This window comes from Echiichthys vipera, assembly GCF_963691815.1.
Source record: "Echiichthys vipera genome assembly, chromosome: 2".
Classification (NCBI taxonomy): Eukaryota; Metazoa; Chordata; class Actinopteri; order Perciformes; family Trachinidae; genus Echiichthys; species Echiichthys vipera.
The window spans coordinates 37,184,054-37,190,053 of NC_139827.1; positions in this window are offsets into that span (position 1 = coordinate 37,184,054).

Consider the following 6,000-nt stretch of genomic DNA (forward strand, 5'->3'; position numbering starts at 1 on the left):
TTGTTGGGGAAGCAGCATTGGAGCCAGCGACACCAACAGACTCAACAAACTGATCAGGAAGGCTGGCTCTGTGATTGGCTGCAAACAGGACACTCTGGAGGCTGTGGTGGAGAGGACGCTGAAAAAACTGTTATCCATGATGGATAATCCTCTCCACCTTCTCCAACTCACACTGGTCAGACAGCGGAGCACCTTCTCCAGAAGGCTGCTTCAGCTTCGCTGTCATAGCAACAGATACAGGAAATCTTTCCTGCCACAATCCATCACTGCATATAATAACTCTTTCACCTCTGACTGACAGAGAACTCTGGTCTCTCTACTGTTTTGTTGTATATATTATTATGGTTATAGTATATTTTGCATATTTAGTTGTAAATATTATTATTGTTTATTGTTTATAGCACACTGTGCACTGTATATATATACACTATGTATATGTTGGATTCTATGTACTGTATGTTATGTACAAAGTTTTTTATTTGCTGACCCACTTCTGCTGTTAAAAAATAATTTCCCAGTCTGGGATCATTAAAGTAATTCTATTCCATTCTATTCTATTCTAAAATCACCTATTCTTTAAGTCATTTTTATTAGATTTGACTGATGATTCCGTATATGCAGTTGTTCTGTCACAATTACAACTGAAGGATGGCTTTATGCCATTCTTGTAGATCAGAGCCTTATGTTTAGTAATGAGACATAGTTTTATGTTAAATTATGCATTTCTTCACCTCGCCAGAAGGTGGCTACATGGGTAGTGAATTGTTGTCACAAGATACTGCAAGATAGAATAAGACATTTTCAGCCGTCGGAGCCTTTAATGTGACACAGTGTGTGTGTGTGTGTGTGTGTGTGTGTGCACACTGATGTACCCTTGAACTCACTGTTTCAATTCTTGCATTGAAGGAATAAACTGAACTTTTCCAAAAGTGACTTAACTCCCAGCAAAACCTACCGATACAGTCTGTACACCTGCATGAAAGGCAGGGAAAAGGCAACTCAACTGGTTACACCTTAAAAGTCAAAGGAAAAGCAGCTCTCATTCAGATAATGCTGGCACAAAATACAACAGAGTAGCACAGCTGGTAGGCCGCAAGTGTCTTGCCTGGTGACTTCTGTCAGACACAAGGTCACATCAGTCATGAGTGAGGCATGGAAGTCCCAAAACTTACCTGATGCAAAAATCCATGCAATCAGTGACTTGTTAAGTGGTGAGGAAATTCTGGATTTAAGAACAGCCAATGTCTCGAGATTCCCTTTCAATTCAATTTTATTTACAGTGCCAAATCATAGCATATTTCAGGACACTTTACAGAGTAGGTAAAAACCACACTGTATGACAAATTTACATACACCCAACAATTCCCCCTGAGTACACAGTGGCAACGAAAACGTTAACAGGCAGGAACGTCGGAACAGAATTGCCCCCCCTGAATTGCCCCCCGGGGACAAATAAAGTTTTTTTAATTGAATTGAATTGAGACCCAGCTCTGTGATGGACAGAGAGAGACAAAGACAGTTCAATCAAAAAGACTTAATGATTCCATTTTGGATGTGAAAGTAAGAATTTATTTCACAATGCATGACAAATAATATGATTGAATGAGAGTCTAAGGCGATTAGAGACTGAATAAGACTTCATGCTAAAGGGGTAGTTGTCATGCCGCGGTGAGGTTTGTCCTGTCTTTGGGTTTTTGTCTTGTAAATTACCTGTTTTATTTTGAAAGATAACTCTCCTCTCGTTCCAGGTCACTTGCCCTTCCTCTTGTGTCACCGGTCTGACGTCATTCCCTGATTCCCGATTGTTCCCCCTGTGGCTCCCCTTCCCTCATGTGTCCCTCAAGTCCGTGTCTTCCCCCTTGTTCCATGCAAGATTATTTCGTACCTTGTGTCGAATGTATCCAGCGTTTTGTTCCACAGTCTTGTTCATGCTTTCGAGTTCTTTGTTACCACGTTCAGGTTTTTGTATTCCTTGTTTTTGTCCAAGTAAGTTTTCCATTTTTGAATTCTCTTGTGACTTTGTTTTTTCCTCCTGGTTGGAGCGTCTTTATTTAATTTATTATTTTGTTTACTTTGTATTTGTTTATTCCTCCCGTACGGAGGGACTTTGTTTTGAGATTTATTTGTTAACTTTGCCTTTTGGAGCATCTTTATTTTGTACTTTGTTTTATTACTGACGACTTTTGTTTTGTCGTCAAGCTAATAAATTCAATGTTGATCCGCGAACCTCCGCATCTGAGTCCTCTTTCTGCCCTGGGCCTGACAGTAGTGAAGCCGAGGGTAGAGCAGGATACCCCCCCGATGGAGTCATCAGGAGATGACTGGGATGGATGCAGTTGAGAAGGAGTCCAAATGATGATGCTGAAAACATGGAGGTGAATGGGGTGGAGGTGGGTGTTTGCCATTGCCTGATGCCTGGAACAGCTGACAGGACAGAGAGAGACCACTTTTAGACTTTTGAAAGCTACAGCCTGATTGGCTGAGGACAACAAGGAGATCCCTGATAGGTTAGAGAGAAGTGGTGACCCGCCCCCAATTAGCTGACTGCTAATGTCTCTGAAAGAAGGTGACAGCAAGAAAGATGTGAGATAGGATGAGAGGGACAGTCTTCCTGTCTGAACTATCGTTAAGCTACATTTCAATCAGGAAGACTTAATGATTCATTTTCGATGTGAAAGTAAGAATTTATTTAACAATGCATGACAAAAGTTGTAGTGAAGCCGAGGGGAGAGCAGGATACCCCCCCCCCCCAAAGAAGATTATATGTTACCTGAGTGACACCATAAATTCTGAATGAGTAGAAAAAGAGAGTTAACGTATGAAGCAAACATGTGGACAGAGGATTACAAATGCAAGGGAGGCTACATGACTAAGTGAAGGGGAGGCTGTAAAGATGTTTCCTAACGACAGATAGAACAATGGTTAGCAGCAGAATGAAAGCGGAAATTATAAAATGCTTAACAGTTTGCAAAAAATGATAGTGCTGAGAAGCAGAAAACAGTTAAGCAAGTAAATAAAAGGTGCTGAAAAAATAAAATGCCAAATTTTAAGCATGCAAATTCGATTGTTGCATGTAACTTAAGGTGCTCAAAGATGCAAAGTTTTATTGCATACAACTTAAAAGTGCTGAAAAAAGTAGGCGTAAAATTCAAGTAAAATAAAAGAGCTGATAAAATGCCAACTGTATGTAGATGAAAGGTGCTGATAAACTGCAAAAAAAGGTTAAAGCATATGAATGAAAAGTGGTGATCAATAGCAAATGTTATAAATAAACCACCAACAGTTATATGCAAAATTACTCTGATATCAGGGTTTCAGCAAATTAGAAGAGAGGATGGTATTGAAACCTGTGGATGTAGAGGGTGAAGGCAGAGAAGGACCGCCAGCCAGTCGTCGAAATGAGGATGAGGAAATTGTCCTGACTGCCGCCGAAGTGCTCTGATTATATACCCATTTTATAAGTCGGAGTTACTTTTTTCTAATATATTAAAATATTCTATGTTAAGCACTTTGAATTATCTGTTGTTGAATTGTGCTATACAAATAAACTTGCCTCTGATATAACCCTATTATTAAGCACTAAAGCAGGATGCGGAATATGCCAGGACTGGTCATGAGTGTATCCACTGTAAAAAATAAGAATCGAAAGTACTACTTTAGGTCTGAGATCTGGAAATTTGAAAAGAAAAGTGCGGATTGCTGCGAGCAATGATTACGAGGCAGGCACCGCCGAATTAAAGTGCTGAGATTAAGGCTATAGTGAAAAGGATGAAATGTAAAATAAAAAGTAATAACTCTAGATGAACCTGAGAAATATGAACATGCCACATCAAAAATGTATAAAGCTAGAAATAAGCTGATTCAAGCATGTATAGGTGTAGAGAGCAGACACCTTCCCTGATGCAGAAGCATCCTGCGCAAAACTGAGTGAGATAGGGCGCCTCGGTTTGATATTAACTGATGCTTGCGATTAGGCTGCGAATGTGCTGAGGATTGAAATGCAAACATCATAGCATGCACTGTAATGATGAGCAGGTTGAGGAGTATACGGCAGATACATGGATGGAGCACATGCGCTGTCAAAAGATAATCACAAACCACTGTCTCTAAAAGACCACCCAAAACCTACAGATGAGGCGACATCCATAAAAACTCAGTGAGTCTGAGGAAAGGAGTAGCTGTTCATAGAAAAAACGTTACGCAAGACTTAGATTTAGCATAGTTTCTGATGGGGAAAGCCGAAAAGCTGAATGGTTGTTAAAAGCGATGAGCAATAACTGAACCTTAGGTGTTGATTCTTTCATTACCCCGTAGGAAGCAGAACGAGAAGATGCAAAACAACTAAATATATAGATGTTAAAACAGCACGACCCCAGCGAAAGTAAAAATGCTATGAACATATGCAACTGCTGCAGAGAAGCCTTACGCTGAAATGGATGATAATCAGCTGTGAATATTACTCACGTCCTTGTGGCGCATGGAAAGATGAAACTAAGGTCCAGAAACTGCAACTACGAGCGAGCTCTCTGTCCGTGTGGAGAAAAACTTCAGCTGGGTGGTTGACGTGACATGGCCTAGCTGTGGTTCCGAGCGTGAAACACAAATAAATCTAAATTTAATTTGCCAAATTTTTTTTTTTAATGTTCAGAATATGCTTCTTTATGTGAACATACTCAACATTTATGCAATTAATCAGTCCCCTTTTCACAATTTTGGACCAAACATGAAAAAGCTCATATGGTGTGACTGTCCCAAGCACATTTCACAAAGTTTAAACTTAAATAAAACTAAGAAAGATAATTGCAAATCTGCTCAATCAAGTACAGGATTATAACAGTGATGTCTATGTGTGAGTTTACTCTTTTTAAAGGCCAGGCATAATATTTTGAGTCAGCTCTGATCAAAAAGAATTTGTCCCATAAATTGATATCATATGGTGTGACAATATATTGTGATATTTAAATGGGCAATTGTTTGAAGACCCTGTGGGAGGAGGGGTCCTTGTTCAACCAAGAAGTACAGAAAACATCTCGGAAATACATGGAATGGTTGGAAGGTGAGTTGTCTTGTCATTTCTTCAATAAATCAAATCATTTTGGCACTCCCGCTTCAGTACCCTTTCCCAGTGTCTTTTAGTGTGACGCTTTTTACATAAAATGCCAAACATAAATTACTCTTTTGTCAATATTACATTGAAATCTGTTACCATGTTGCAATGGGTATGCTGTTAGCATGCTAGCATATAACCACAAGGTACAATGTTGTGCTAAGTGCATGAAACCTCATATGATGGGACACAACATCATATTGTGTGACAGGTTTGGCATGTCACACAATATGATCCATTTGTCACACCATATGATATGTATTTTCCTACAGACAGAGTACTTATTCATTTGATCTAATGATATTTTATTGTATTTTATAAGTAATAGTTAAGTTTAATATATATATTTATTATTGTCACTGTTATTATTTGACCTTTTTAACACATTTTTTGTCTATCATAACATTAATATAAGATGTATTGCCTCTCCATTCAGGGGAATCCATACTTAACTACTTAATTTGTCATACTAATTCACTTATTCTCACTCTTTGTTTTGTCAGCTTGAAGCAGATAGAAAGATAATGTGCAGAAAGAACACGGAGATACAGGGAAAGACTATATGCAGTAAAGGGCTGCAGGTCGGAATCAAACCCACAGTCGCTGCCTCAAGGACCTTCAGCTTCTTGACACGGGCCAACTGCTCTAACTGCTGAGCCACTGGCCGCCCCAGAAGACTCATTTAACCCTGAAGTGGAAATCCAGCCTGACCCAGTACTAGTGCAATGCAGCACACCAGAACATCCTGATTCAGAACAAAGCCAGTAACGTCCACCACCAACATCACGACCAGCAAGTCCATGTGAAGCAGAGACTTAAGACTCAGTTAAGAAGGCAGAAAAATAGAAATAAGGTGCTAATGAGAAAAGTGGATGAAGAAAAACAGAAGGCTA